This window comes from Cydia fagiglandana, chromosome 20 (assembly GCF_963556715.1).
Source record: "Cydia fagiglandana chromosome 20, ilCydFagi1.1, whole genome shotgun sequence".
NCBI classification, from domain to species: Eukaryota; Metazoa; Arthropoda; class Insecta; order Lepidoptera; family Tortricidae; genus Cydia; species Cydia fagiglandana.
Genome location: NC_085951.1, coordinates 9,788,614 through 9,804,822, shown reverse-complemented (window position 1 = coordinate 9,804,822; position 16,209 = coordinate 9,788,614). Strand labels below are relative to the sequence as shown.

General features: G+C 36.3%; 1 non-coding gene across 1 annotated transcript; it reads left to right on the top strand.

Moving 5' to 3' along the window:
- The first annotated feature begins 443 nt into the window (after positions 1 to 443).
- Positions 444 to 516, top strand: Trnar-ucg (transfer RNA arginine (anticodon UCG)). Its single transcript has one exon. It is a non-coding gene; the product is annotated as a tRNA-Arg (tRNA).
- Positions 517 to 16,209: the final 15,693 nt, after the last annotated feature.

Here is a 16,209-nt window from a genome sequence, read left to right as displayed (position 1 = left end):
AAATATTGCGGTAGATATCTAGTCCATATCGTATCTAATCGTAATATTTGACGTATCTTAAAGTTCTAATCGGGCCGACTGACCAATAGAGTGTGGCTAAAGGACCAACATAGTGAAATATGAATACACGATGCAACAACACAGTCAATAATTTTACATCCAAGAACGCAACATGCTAAATAATTATCTAATATATAGTCATTATGTCAATACAAAGTCAATTTACTTATTAAGTAAATAACATAACCTGTTTTAGCACTAAGTGTCACCCACTTGAACCTAATTACTAAAACTCGTCTATTACCTAACATTTTCATTTCAATTCAACGAATCATGGCGAAAATGTGCTAACTAGCAGTGAACGACCTTGTGACGTCACGCGTGACATCACGCGAAGGCTCGCTTCACAGCACCGGTTGGCCTATTTCGCCACGACTCCCAGCGACCGTGTGGCCTAATGGATAAGGCGTCGGACTTCGGATCCGAAGATTGCAGGTTCGAGTCCTGTCACGGTCGAAATTTATTATTTTTACTGTGAATTGAAATATTACATTTTTCCAATTTTTTTTCCGGTTTTTCGGTTTATATGTAGAATGGTTATTTTAAAATTCTTTAATATTTCTTACAAAATATAGTTATTTTGTATATTTGTATAAATAATGCGTCTTGTATTTGTGTGTAGTGGTTCTCGGTTACAATATTAGGGGGTTTGACGTACATGTATGTAGTTCTTGTAGGTAGGTAATTAATTTGTTAAGTGATTGATTGTTGTATTAAAACTTTATCAAATTACATAATTAATGTATCTACTTGTGGTGGGACAATGCTGTCCCCAATCCCACATTTTTAGGGCACAGTTCATTAATTCAGTTATAATTACATTCGACGATTATTATGTATGTAGTACAACGTAATACCGGTAAACATGTCCAGATTTAGGTTGAAACACAAACAATGAAAGTGTCCCATTAAATATAATATTGTATTGTTCCTAAATATGTGGCGTCCCACGGCACGGGTAAAGGTACCTTATGGCGGTTGGTGCTTACGCTATTATTACCGCCGCTCCAATATTATTGCGGTGCTATGCGACGTAAGCGCCAGCCTCCATAAGGTGCCGTGGAACGTCACATATTTGGACTCTTTAGTGAGGTTATGTCCTGTTAGCTGCACTTGGCTGCAACAAATAAGGCCCATCATTATTATTAATATCTGGGAGACCGAGCTTTGCTCGGAAAACATTTAATAACTCAAAAATGCACGTTTTCCTAGAAATAAGACCTAGCTAAATCGATTTATCGCCCCCGAAAACCCCCATATAGCAAATTTTCATTGAAATCGTTAGAGCCGTTTCCGAGATCCCCGAAATATTATATACCTATAAATAAACAAGAATTGCTCGTATAAAGATATTAGAAATGATTTTTCTCGTAGAAAGGATTTTTCTCTTATGTTTAACATGAACTTGCAGATTCTTGACGTCCCACGGTAAAGGTACCTTATGGCGGTTGGCGCTTACGCTATTATTAACGCCGCTCCAATATTATTGCGGCGCTATGCGACGTAAGCACCAGCCGCCATAAGGTACCTTTTGCCGTGGAACGTCACAATTTTGTTTATTGTACTCGTACCTACAAGCGAGCATGGACGCAAAACTTGAATCCATTCACACTTATAAAAGTATGAAATTTTAGAAGAAGGCAAGCTTAAGAACCGGGCCTTCTTTGGTGCTGGTAGGTACCTTAGGTACCTAGTATAAATTAAAAAAAAACTGGAGTACTGTACTTTGTGCACAAAACTGAGTACTTTGTGCACAAAAATATACTCGGGAATCAGCTATTCCCAAATAATACATTCTAAATTTCTAATATAAGATTGATTTTGTAACTTTCTAAGCCATTGTTAAATTTATCAAAATCTTTAATCCGTTTATGAGAACCGATTAATCTACAGATTTGTATACAGGAGTTGTAATTTTATTTTATTTTTAAGGTGTAAGTTGTAGGTATTCCTTGTGGTAACTACTCAAGGACGCAGGTTTGAAAATAAATAAGACTTTTTGTCTGTTTTTTGGTTGCGTAATAGGTAGGTAGGTATCTAATTTTACGCTTAAAATACAAGTTATATTTTTAACAAGCTTTTATTAGGTCGACCTGTATGTAACTATGTAATGGAATCTAAGGTAACTAATTTAACCATCTTCCAAGGATCGTAGCGTCATGAAAATTGGCAGCTGTATGTAGTTCTGATGACAATACAATAATATGGTACTGTCGAACTGATCTGATGATGGAGACAGGAGGTGGCCATAGGAACTCTCGACCTGTATGTAACTAACTATGTAATGGAATCTAAGGTAACAAATTTAACCATCTTCCAAGGATCGTAGCGTCATGAAAATTGGCAGCTGTATGTAGTTCTGATGACAATACAATAATATGGTACTGTCGATCTGATGACGGAGACAGGAGGTAGCCATAGGAATTCGGTGATGAAACAACGCAACCTAATTGTGTTAGGGGTTTTTAGAATTGTCTCGATGAGTATTAGTTGCTGTCGTAAGAAAAGTACAGTCAGCGATAAAAGCTTGTACCAAAAATGAAATTTTTGCCAAAAACTTATTACGTCTATATATCAATTGTTTCTAAAAAATCCACACATTCGTAGGTACTTCTGTTAGTTTCAATGCGATGTTTATGGAATTGAGGAGCTATAGCTACGGTACCTACTCCGGTAAGTTTTCTCTCTTTTTATTCCATAAAATCTATAGGTTTTTATTTTTTATCAACCACATTTTAAATTGAGGATAAACAGTTGCACAACAAACGACGTAGTTTTGGGGGTTACCCCTTTATTACTATTCGTATAACGTACCTAAACATTCAAATTAAGTATACTTACGTACGTACTTGCCTACTTTATGGAATAAGAACACACGCACTTTCCTGCTTTAGGTACTTTACCGCATATGGTGATTTGTTTTAGCCTAATTCTTTACTGTATCTATTATTTTCTTTACTTAATAGTTTGCCTAAAACCATAATACATAGGTACATACCGGGTGTGGCCTGTAACACGAGCAAATAATTAAAACATAGATTGTACTCCTCAAACGGTGACACTTTTATTCTACAACTTTTAAAAATTATGAAGTATTTTGACACTCTATTTTTCATACAAAATAAATATTATCTTCAATGGACGCCATCGCCACGCCATATCATTGTGATTGACGTTGCTTGTCACGCCTTAAACATAACAAAATTCGCAATACATTGCGTCTTAGAATAAACTTTAGAGTGTATTAAAAATCAAACCACAAGTTATTTTTAAAAGTCGCTGAACAAATGTTGGTCAGTATGAGGAGTACAGCCTACAGTTTAATATTTTGCTCATATTACAGGCCACACCCGGTATAATCACGCCTATTTCACGGATTTCCACTTGCTACGATCCAGACATACCTCTTTCGCTTCCTCCACTTTCGTAACATTCCTCATAAGACGTGAAAATAATAAGCCTAAATAGAGGTATTTTAAAAAACACTACAATAATATATTGTAGTAATTAATTATCTACTTTATGTTTTACTTCGTGTGATTCTTAAAGTTGCTATAGCTGCTAAGGTGAATGTAAAATTGAATCTAATACAAATCATAATATTATGAAGAAAATTTCCTTAAATATATTTAATTTCTATTAATAGTAGGTAATTGTAATCAGATAATTATTTATCTTTAGATAATATTTATTACCTTTTTTTTACATTACGGAAATTTTATATATTTAACATACAATAATAACATTCGATAACGATAAAAATTAATAAAAAATACTATAAATTAACTTAGAATTAAAAAAATTACTACCTAATGTAATGTAATGTATGAAATAAATGTATTGAATTGAATTGAATTGAATATAATAGTAATTTTAAGCTGACCAATCGTTCAAATTCATGATCCATTAGCAAACATAGGTATGCGTGCCCACGCATGGGTGTAACTATACAGGATGGCGTTACCTAATTCTCATTCATTTATTTTGTGGGAATTGCCTCAGGATTTAGGTTGCACTTACTAATGGTATAAAGCTATGTCCTCTTTTTTTATTATCTGCCTATGTCTGTTTTTTCCCAATAAAGAAAATAAAATAAACTATTATTGCACAATACAAGAAAGTACAAATGGCGGACTTAATTAATGCCATCAGGCATTTATTGCTCATTTTCCTGCTTTAAGACTAAACAGGAGCTGAGTTTTAAATATTTTAGGTAAATATAAATATACCCGTCTCGCTAACGGAAGCGGCTCCTAAAACTAGTGCGATAAGGACAAGGCGAAAAATTCTGGGTAAAATCTCAAAAATCGAGGTTTTGTAGGTACTCGACTATTACCTCCTCCAAAACTTAATCAATCGTAACCAAATTTGGAAATCTAAGTGATTATGAAATTATCTGTGTAGGACCGTTTTACTTTTTTGGCTAATTGATATCAGTTTTGAATACTACGCCTCTCATTGTGGCACAATCAATAAGGCCATTTTGGCCATTTTTGAAGGGCTCTAGCGCCTTAAAAAACAAAAATAACAAAAAAAGCAAAACAGTCCGACACAGATATCGATAATATTAATCTGTGTTGAAAAAATCATTGCTCTAGCATCAAACCCCACGGAGGAAACAGTCGAGTACGTTTGTATGGAGAAATGGCCACTCCTGTTGGCTCTTAAGATGTTATAAAAGAAAAGTTTTATCTTCAGACAATACGTACAGTAAATATTAATACACCCATATTAAACTAAAAAATATTTAAACTTAAATTAAAGCAAAGATAATACAAGTTATAAGTTAGTGTTTGTTTTTGTCGTGGCTTTTCCTTGTTCCTAGATAGGTAATTTTATTCGGCCATAGCGTTATATATGCGAACGTCGTCATACATTGATGCCAGACGTCTGAAAAACTACACTGTCCACATAATATCTACATATTATATTGTTTTCATCACACTTGGTTATGCTCATAAAGCTATTTCACGCAGGTTTAGCGGGAGTTAAAGCGTATTTGAATCCCTAGGGAGTTGTGGGCTTAGTTTTAGTGATGGCACTAGTCAATATTACGCACCAAAGCTATATTATTTCTTTTTCATCACATTCGCTCAGTAAATGTGGAATTGCACGCAGGTTTAGCGGGAGTTATAGAAAAATCGTTCTCCCTAGGGAGTTATGAAGTTTCTAGTGCCATAATTAACAGTTATTTGTCTTTATACTTAATTTTTGTATCGCAAGTGTGATGAAAAACATTGTGTGTAACTCGGGGCGTAATAATATTTCAAACCCGAGTCTATAAATCGCTCCGGCAAGCCATCGCGATTTAACTTACTCTCGTTTGTAATATTTAACTTACGCCCCATGTTGCACAAAGTACTATAATATTTTCTTTACATATGCGATGTGCTGCGATTGTGGGGGTCGAGTGGAACACGGCATATAGTACATTAAAAATAACTATCCTAAATAAATTAACAAACAAACTAATTGTTTATTTGTAGTGTAGCTATTTTAGATTGATTTTAAATTTAATGTAGCTTTATAATTTGTTACCAAGTCTCAAGAACAAATCTCCCGAGTCACCTCTACACATGACTAAATAGCGTAAAATCAAATAATTTTCAAAACTAGGGGCCCGATTCGGATTTTGGAATAGACATATATTAGATATATTTTAGACATCACCAAGATACGATAACGATATGTTTAAGATATAACCTGTCAAATTTGACATTTGCGCGATTCTGGAGATACTCTTGAACTATTTCCACAGGATATGACTTAGAGATCCAATTCACATCGAATATATATTATCTTACTCTATCTAACGTAAAAGTGACATTTTTTGCCCGAATTGCGCTGCAAAAGAGAACTAGTTGATATCTAAACTATAACGTATCTAGAATGGATCTAGTACGTGTCGTCTCTTGTGAATATCTTGAAGTTCGAATACGGCAGTAGACTACTGGAGGGTCTGAAAGGTAAAATGGGTTTCCAATTATCGTCTAGTCTAGGTAGTCACAATTTGATCTAACTGAGCTTTTAGAGCAAAATCTTTCCCTCAAATAGTTCGTTTACCCCGAGCACAGTACAGGAACAATAACAGTAACCTATCTCCGAACATTCAGGTTATCTGTAAGAGATCCCTCATAGACAGATTCGCCTTTGTACTTAAGTACCCTTTCCGGTACCTTTCCTTGTTTCTTAAAATAAAGTTTATTAGTGATATTTAGAAACTGTTTTTAAGAACACTTTTACTGTTCACGTATATGACGGAAAAGCACTGTTTTTGTCCCTGCTCATTTAATTTTAGAGTCTGACCAAGTGACCAACCTAACATTGCACGGATTCTGTGTTCTATAACCCGGCAACCTTCAAATCAAGAGTGAACAGGCACCTTCTGGGCGAGCTCGCTCCATCGTAGGCCACGTCTACGCCTCGGCTAGTCTGTGGCCATGAGTAAGCCCATTCATAATAATAATAAAAAAATTTGCAATGCCAATGTCTGAGAACGTTATCATACACGTCTCATCATCATCATCATCTCAGCCATAAGACGTCCACTGCTGAACATAGGCCTCCCCCTTTTTTGGGGGGTGAATGCCATAATCGCCACGCTTGGCAGGCGGGTTGGCGATCGCAGTCGAGTACACCGAATTTGAGGGACGTCATAACACGTCTAATCTGAATGAATGTATGACGTTTATAGTTATATTTATTACCACACTTTCTTTTGTCAAAGGCGGTGCAGAGCTAGCTTAAAGGCTCCTCTTCACGTTGGGCCAACGCCAACGCCAACGAGGGACGCAGCCATGCGGTAGAATGAGAAAGCAATATCACTTGCTCCCTCTAACGCATAAATGCGTCCCTCGTTGGCGTTGGCGTTGGCCCAACGTGAAGAGGAGCCATAAACGAGCTCTAAGCCTACAAAAATGTGAGTTATGACAAAAAGGATACATTGAAAAAATAATAATAAGGGTAGTAGAGACGTTCTCAAATTGAACTAACTGTTTCTGTCTGTCTGTCTATTTCCACTTCGCGGTTAAACCGCTGAAACGAATTAGATGAAATTTAGTATGGAGATACTCGCGCGTAGTTAGTGGCCCGAGGAATAATAGCATCATCATCATCATCATCTCAGCCATAAGACGTCCATTGCTGAACATAGGAATAATATAGGATAGTTTATATCAATATATTTTTATATAAAGTTGGATTCATCATCATCATCATCTCAGCCACGACGTCTGACGTGACGTGACGTGACGTGGTGTGGACGTCTTAACGTCCACTGCTGAACATAGGCCTCCCCCTTTTTTGGGGGGTGAATGCCATAATCGCTACGCTTGGCAGGCGGGTTGGCGATCGCAGTCGAGTACCTACACCGAATTTGAGGGACGCTGCTGCCCGTCCACCGGTGGTCTTGTGTGGTGGTGGAGATGACCGGGTCCTGGACGCAGTTTAAGGACATACCCGGGTCCCGGTAAGTTGGATTACTCTGTGTAAATTTACTCTTCCTCGAGCATCCCAAGGGATAAGCGCTCGGTGTGCCCTAAACCCTTTTAAGATAAGTAGGTATTTTTGACTTCGGTTTCAAAAGTGTAACCACGGGTTGCCAGCAAAGTAAAAATGTGCGGTTTATTACTTAAGTATTTTTTACTTTATTACTTTTTTTTAATTTGTAGGACATTTTATTTCATTTATTTCAAAAAAACTATCTATGTGTAACATATTGAATATAAAATAACTTATTAAAATCAATTAAAACTACAAACAATTAAATTAAAATTAATACTAAAATAAAAGAAACTTACCTTTCCTTTATTACTTAAGCGGGGTCAAAATATTTAAAATTAGACTATAGGTACAAATGCAAATTATGTTCCTTTATTTTCATACAATATATATACAGTGGTACTACTAAACGTAATTAAACTAGCTTAAATCTAAAATAGGCCCCTGAGAAATTGTACCAAGGGTGCTGGCGGCATTTCCTCGCTGTATCGCAATGCTGATACGTTGTGCGAGGTAGCCGCCAGCTCTTCGGTCACCAGTTACGTCAACCAGACGCTTCGCGATTTCTGCGAACAACTTATGCGCTCTGGGACCCCATGTTTATTTATTACCTAGTTATTAGTTAAAAAGCGTTTTTGCATTGTTCGATTCGAAATCGGATCTCAGATGAATAGTTGTGAATCTTTTTGGACGAAAGTAGATTAGGTACTTAGGTACTTATCATTAAAGATAGACTTCACTCTAAAACGGTCCGGGTCCGAGCCAGTTTCCGAAATTACGTGACCACATGATGCTTTCTATGGAAAACGAAATGTCGTACGTTTCGGCTCGGACCCGGCATGCTCTAGCCCGGTCGGCCCTAAAAGTTAAAATAAAATAAGCTGGAAAAAAAAAATTTGGGACCGGTATCTCACATGTTGATTACAGTATATCCATTCCTCTTAAAGCGTAGTTATTTTGTCCCTACCTAAATGTAAATAATTAAATCACACAATAATTTCTCAACTATTTTGTTTCCAAGGGTTCATTGAATGTAAACCAAATTAAGATTATTCTAGTCAAGAAAGACTTGACGAGAGTAACTTTGGTATTATAGCAGACTACTTGGATTTGTAATGTCGGTCGATATACTGTTAAATAATATTTGCTAGGCCCCCCAACCAGAACTGAAATTATCAAATTAGTTTTTCAGAATGCTAATACAGTTCTACCAAACTTCTTTCCTCTTATTGACTAGTTCTTTTGGGGAATTTCAAGGACTTTTCCATAAGGTACCTTTTCTACTATACTCTGAGACGATATTACTAGGCTTATAACTAACTTATAACAAAAATAAATGTAGAAATCTAGAGCGTTCCGACATATATCGGTCCAATTAATATAATATATAAGAAAACATTTCGCGCATCGTTCCGAGATAAATACACTCACTTGCTTTCCCAGTGCACAAAAAAATCGAAAGTAGGTACATGTATGAAAGTAAGTGTTATATCGGACCACCCACGTACCCTCAGAACAATGTAGGACTTTCGATAAATGACTAATGGTCGATTTGACACACTGACATGTTATGTCATGTTTAGAAGTGTCAGTTGACATTGATACATATTAATATTGTTGTTTTGATTTATAAGCTCCCGAAAGTGAGTCTTTGGAATTTCTGCAAATCAGTAGTTAATAAGTACTAGAGAACGGATCAAGAAAAGTCTGCAGCGGATTTGATAGCCCACGCAGTGTAAGTATTAGTTATACGTCATCATTTCATATAAGTTTGACATTTAAAATAACACGTGCTATCAAATCCGCTGCAGACTTTTCTTGGTCTGACTCTGTCTACAAAAATCCTTTGCCGCCTTCGTTTACCGCTGTTGGTTTGTGCAATGTGCATGCGCGCGTAAAGCGCCCAAAACTCCCAAAAGCTATCTATGTTTCTTCAAACACGTTACAATCGCGCCTTGCAGGTAGCAGGTAGTAAGGATTAAGGCATTTTTTTCTTAACTGGAACTTGTTACACACATTGAAAGAAAAATAACGTGGATATGTACAAACAGATATAGTCAGACCGTAAAAAGTCTGAAGCGATTTTGATAGCCCACGCAGTGCAAGTGTCATTTTAAACGTCAAACTTCTATGAAATTATGACGTATACATAACACTTACGCTACGTCTTACGTAGGCGAACAACGCGCGAACGCGGCGCGGCGCGGCGCGGCGAAATCAATCCTTTGATGCCCATAGAAGTGTCCTACGTAAGCGATCTCGTTGCGAACGCGGTGCGGCGCGATTTGCACGCGAATGTCAGGCGGCGCGGCGCGGCGCGGCGCGGCGGCGGCCGCTTTCGCCGCGCCGCGCCGCGCCGCGTTCGCGCGTTGTTCGCCTACGTAAGACGTAGCGTTACACTGCGTGGGCTATCAAATCCGCTGCAGACTTTGTTTGGTGCGACTTATATATTCTAGCCAGCTTTGCACGATTTCAAAATTTGTACGGGAAATCAATCCTGCGCGCCTACATTTTTCATATTTAGAAAAATGTGTTTCTACTGTGAAAAAGCTGGTCTTCCAGAGAACTAATACAGATAAAAAATAATATACGTCTAAAAAGGACCCTTGCGGCCTTCTGCTGCTGGCAGCATTCCCTCGCTATATTTCGTTTTGTATATTAAGACGAAAGTGGAGGACCAGCGGGTAATGAGGAAAATGAGCATAAGGCAAATATTCCAGGCTTCCATTCTTAATGGCTCCTCTACACAATGGGCCAACGCCGGCCACTCCAAGGGACGCAGCCATGCGGTAGAATGAGATAGCAATATCACTTGCTCTCTCTAACGCATAAATGCGTCCCTTGGAGTGGCCGGCGTTGGCCCATCGTGTAGAGGAGCCATAAGGGCTCTCCACTTTAACGGTATGCGAAATACAATTTTCACGTATCCCTTACACAACGTTTTAGGTCAATGACCTTAGAACCTTTTAAGATATATATCTAATATTTAACCAAGATAAGTGAAAAAAATTTGATAGCACACAAGTGTTATTTATACCTACGCCATAATTTCATAGAAGTTTGACGTTTAAAATAACACTTGCACTGCGTTTGCTATCAAAATCGTTGCAGACTTATCTTGATCTAACTTCATATGGGTTTTTGGACTGGCAACTTTTTTTATTTGACATTTCGATTCCATAAAAAGTTTCCGTCACATTTTTTATGAGATTTAAGATTTAGGGGCACATATCGCACACGTGACGATATTAAAAGATAAAAAGGTCATCAACCAAAAGGGTTATAACCCTAAAACCAAAAACATAAATGTAAAAAAGGAGAGCCAAGTTCAATACAAAAATTATGCTTGGCTGTGGGGCTCGCCGCAAAAAGAATGGAGATCTAAATTAGTACCACTGCCAAGTTCTATGCAAAATCCAAATATGTATTTATAGGAACAAAATAACATTATAAACAAGTATTAAACTCTATTTCTTTGCTTTATTGGATACCTATAACAATTGCTGTTATTTAAAAAAATGTGTGATCTTAAAGTAGGTTAGATTTGACTTGGCCAGTTTTCATTATATCAATCATTTTATATACACCGTGAAATTTTAGTGGTTGTTTTCCCGCGGCAGGGCGATTTGCTATCGGTAGTACTTTCGAATTATGATGGACAAACTTATAAATAAACTGTTTTCCAAAAAAAAAAATTACAAAAAAATAATCTAAACTCGAACAAACGAAAAACAATAGTAACACACTAAAACTGCAAGTCGACGACAGTTCCCGATATTGTAAACAAATAAACAAGCACATGTTACTTTTTTAAACTGTGTAACAGGCTAGAGTGCTTTACTGTTTGACAACTGAAAATAAAATTTACTTAGACTGTTCCTTCACGATTAACAGTTGAAATGAAACCTTTTTATTAGTTTGATGATTGCCATTACGTTGTGTCAACTTTGGTAAATCGAATAATTACATCCTCTTCTTTATTAAACTAATGTGATAACAGATCCTGTCAATGTCATCACTGCTATTTCTAGTAAAATGGATCGACATTACGAATTTAGAGTACGTCGCGATGGTGCAGCTGTACGCTAGGGCTAACTACGACTCCCACGCCGCGCGCCGCCCGGCGACTTTACGCGGAACCGGACCATTTACAGTCGCTGCGTCTTCGGGGGATTTTAAACCCCCAAGTTCCACACGGACGAACAATTGTCGCCGCAACACAGCGGCTGCTTAACCACGGGCAGTTTCAAACGCCAGCACATGCACAGGGCAGAGGTGATTGTGTATTGAACGTGGCGGATTGCAGTTCGAACAATTATTGCGGTATCGGGAAGTTTAAGTGTTTGTTTAAGTTTTTGATCATTAAAAGCTTGATCTTAACTTGTTATGTTTACTTTTAAGGATCTGCAAACTAACTGCACGTAAAATGTGTGAAGGTAAAATAAATGGAACTACTTTTTAGGTTATTTTGTTTCATTCACTCAAAAGAATTAGGTAGGTACTACTGCAGTGCTACTACTGGTGTTAGGTCACTTTCGAGTTTCGTTCGACACATTTATAAATCTGGCATTTCTTAACATTATTTAAAAAAAAGATTACACATCGACTGTATATCGATAGCAGAATCATTTCGTTGCGGGAAAACAACCACTAAAATTTCACGGTGTATATTGTAATTCTGATAAAACCTGGCCAAGCCAAATCTAACCTACTTTAAGATCACACATTTTTTTAAATAACAGCAATTGTTATAGGTATCCAATAAAGCAAAGAAATAGAGTTTAATACTTGTTTATAATGTTATTTTGTTCCTATAACTACATATTTGGATTTTGCATAGAACTTGGCAGTGGCACTCATTTAGATCTCCATTCTTTTTGCGGCGAGCCAAGCATAATTTTTGTATTGAACTTGGCTCTCCTTTTTTACATTTATGTTTTTGGTGGGATATCAATACTTTTTGTAAAGAAAACTAGGCAGGTATTGAGATTTAATGTTTTTTCTTGTGTTTCCGCTGTATGGTTTTTACTTCTGTTCTTTGTATAATTATGTGGTGCCGCGCGCCGCCGACAACACACCGTTGGCCGGTTGTTTAGAGCGTATTACAAGTTTTTTGTATGGGGACACCACTTATTTTTTGACTAACTAAACTTTATTTCAATATAGCAAATATAATAATACATATATTAGGGTAGTTTCAAATATCTGCTTGTAACGGTTCCAACGCTACAATAAAAAAATATTTTTTGGGGACCCCCCCTATTTTTTAACTTTTTTTTATTTTTAGATTTTTTCCTACGCTTACACACAATAACCGAGCTGGATTCCAAATTTCATCCTTCTAGGTCATCTGGAAGTAGGTTAGGTTTAGGTACTTATATGTCAGTCCCAATAAAAAATGTTTTTTTTGTATGGGGACCCCCCCTATTTTTAAACTTTATTTTATTTTTAGATTTTTTCCTATGGTTATACACAATAACCGAGCTGGATTCCAAATTTCATCCTTCTAGGTCATCTGGAAGTAGGTTAGGTTTAGGTACTTATATGTCAGTCCCAATAAAAAGTGGTTTTTTTGTATGGGGACCCCCCCCCCCCTATTTTTTAACTTTATTTTATTTTTAGATTTTTTCCTACGGTTACACACAATAACCAAGCTGGATTCCAAATTTCATCCTTCTAGGTCATCTGGAAGTAGGTTAGGTTTAGGTACTAGAGTCTGTGCGGAAAGAGAAGAGTCGTGGCAGAAACGGGAACTAACATTTTAAATTTTATATGGCAATCAAACCTTTGACACCTGTCTTGTAAAAAGTAAACAAACTTCTGTCAATGTATATTTTTATTAACAAAAACCGCAAGTTTTATGTATAAAATATATTCAAAACACGATAAAACCGTACATAAAACCACAAGAAAAATTATATTTAACATTGTTCGGTTTTGTCAGCGGGAAGAAAACGGCTAAAAGCCGACTATCGACTTACAAAAAGTCGCGGAACGTGTTTCCGCTATTCGCGGGTATTGATGTTGTATTTAATATTAAATAATTACCTATTTAATAAGCCCCCTTGTCTCCGGTACATAATCGGTAAGTATATTCATTCAAAATATATTAATTTTCATAAATATGCAGGTCATTCATGATCTTTAAAATAACTGATAAATAGTCTTGATACTTGCCATTTTATGCATATTTATATGTAATTTCTTTTTCAGGATTGTGTAAACGTACCTACGGTATTTCGAATAAAAGACCGCTAAGTAGGTGATATGCAAGAATTCGTAATCTACGTGCCGGATTCAAGCACATCCAGTTCAGATGAAGATAGTTCTATGAATGTCCCTGGTTGTTTTGAAGCTAGCTCAAACATAAGTGACATTGAATATTTTAATTCAGACTTCGATTACAAAGAATAAAACTTTTTCTAATAAAATATTTCTTTATTTGTAGGTTCTGTTAGTTACGAAATTATATTTCATATTTAGCAGTGACTTTTCGGCGAAGTAAAATATCGTGAGATGAGAAAACCGGACATATCCCAATAAGGCCTACCTACTTATGCACTATTTTTATTCATATTCATATTTATTATTAATAATGTACACATACATTACAAGTCAAGTTTACAATGGGTGAAATATATCCCAGATAAAATTACAGTTCTATTGCCCAATTTCTACCCGATCTACCTGGTTTTAATAACTGTTGGACTGCACAGATTAGGCAGTACATAAATGAGACTCGTATCTTGTTTGGTACTAAAATTACAGTTGTATTGGGCAGATTCTTAAATAGTTTTAGCAGTTTTGTCAATCGCAGTCACTTTTTAGTATCTGAGATATAAAAACAAGTGTGTTTTAAAAAGAAAACTAGTGCCTGCGCTAAATCAGAGGATTGAGTTGACGAGCCGACACCACCACTCCGTTTAGTAAGCCGTGGTAAAAAACCGGAACAAAAGGGATTCAAGTATCATGACCTTTAGTGTCGTGCTATAATCACGTGACCAGTGTTGTCAGCATAGCAAAAACCATAAAATAGCACTGGCGCGCCCTCAAATCCCACGACTCTTCTCTTTCCGCACAGACTCTATAAGTCATAAGTCAGTCTTAAAATTTACGACTTTTTGACCTTCATACCTTTATAACCGTTTGAGCTAGCTTCATGAAATTTGGGCTTCTAGATATCCTTATGGGTATAATTAAACACACGTAGTTTTATGTGTTTACGTCAAAGATGTTTTGAGTTATAGAAGGGTCAAAAGTGGCCCCAAGTGGTTCGTGTAATATTACACTCGGCGCTGGCTAGCCAGTTCCTTTGCTTGAACTTGGCTTGACACGCTGCCGCGTGTCTAGATACATATGTAAGGGATAGGTAGTCTTTTTTGCGAAGTTTTTCCTCATACCTCAACAAACAGGTTAATAAATTAACCCAACATGACAACACAATACATCTGAATAATGTGATACGGGATGTATTGCTGTCACGCCTACAATATGCTTTTGCTGGCAAAGGGTATTCCCCGTACATTTTATAAGTTTATTAGATTGAAAGATAAATTACTGTCACTCCTTTAATAATAGGTTGACGTTTTAGAACCTAATTATCTTCTATAACAAAATGTGTGTTAAATCACGGTATTGTCCAATACAAAAAGAAACCATGAATTTAAAATGGAATTATTCAATTATTCCTTATCTTAATATTATGATTTCATTTTAATATTTGTTACAATAGGTACTGAATATTTGAGGAGTTCTCTAGATTCTTCACGGATCCCATCATCACAACTCGGTTTTGACAAAAACGGGACTCTATCTAGTAAGATTTTTTTTTTTAATTTTTGTCACCTAATCGGCATAGATATTGGATCAATAAAAATAAGGAAAAAAACCAGTGAACGGCGATTCCTCATAAAACTCAATTAATCAGAAAATTGATGTAGTCTTCCAAGAACCATCGTGGCCTTGGCAATAGCGGGGAAGTGGAAAAGATCGATAGCCAATTCAGTTAATAGACCTAATAGGTAGGTGTTAAGTTTGATTCCATTGTCTTTCGGTACGATGAGTCAGGCCCTTACAAACGATTAATTCCGAACACTGAGAGAAAAATCAGTAAACTAAACCAGGAATTAAAAAAACAGTTCTGTACTGGGGGAAAAAATGAAGTTTAATAATAATTAATAGACGTTTCACTATTTCTGTAAAGTTTATTTATTTCTACAAACAGCTCAGTAATCTTAAATTTAATTTTAAGTTCATTAGTCTATTAGATTAGTTGACTCTCCTTGTCCCCGGATTAAGTTTATTTTTGTAATTCTAAGTGTGTTTTTGGGGATCCTATCTCATGGCATAATAATTGATTGTCTTAATGTAATGTTGTGCATAAATCTCTTTTCGCATATTTTTTCTCCAGCTGAAACAGAAAGTATTTAATTTTCGAAAATATTTTGCATAGGTTGTATAGAATAGGGTAGGTTAGGTTAGGTTTGTGTTATAATTTTTCAGAAATGTTAATATTTCCAGCACAATAACAATTATGTAAAATGAGTTTTATGCGTACCATTACATTAGGACAATCAATTATTATGCGACCCAATATGGACCCGTTTTTTTGTTATCCTTTTCTCTCAGTGAAGCGTCGGTAGCCAAGTA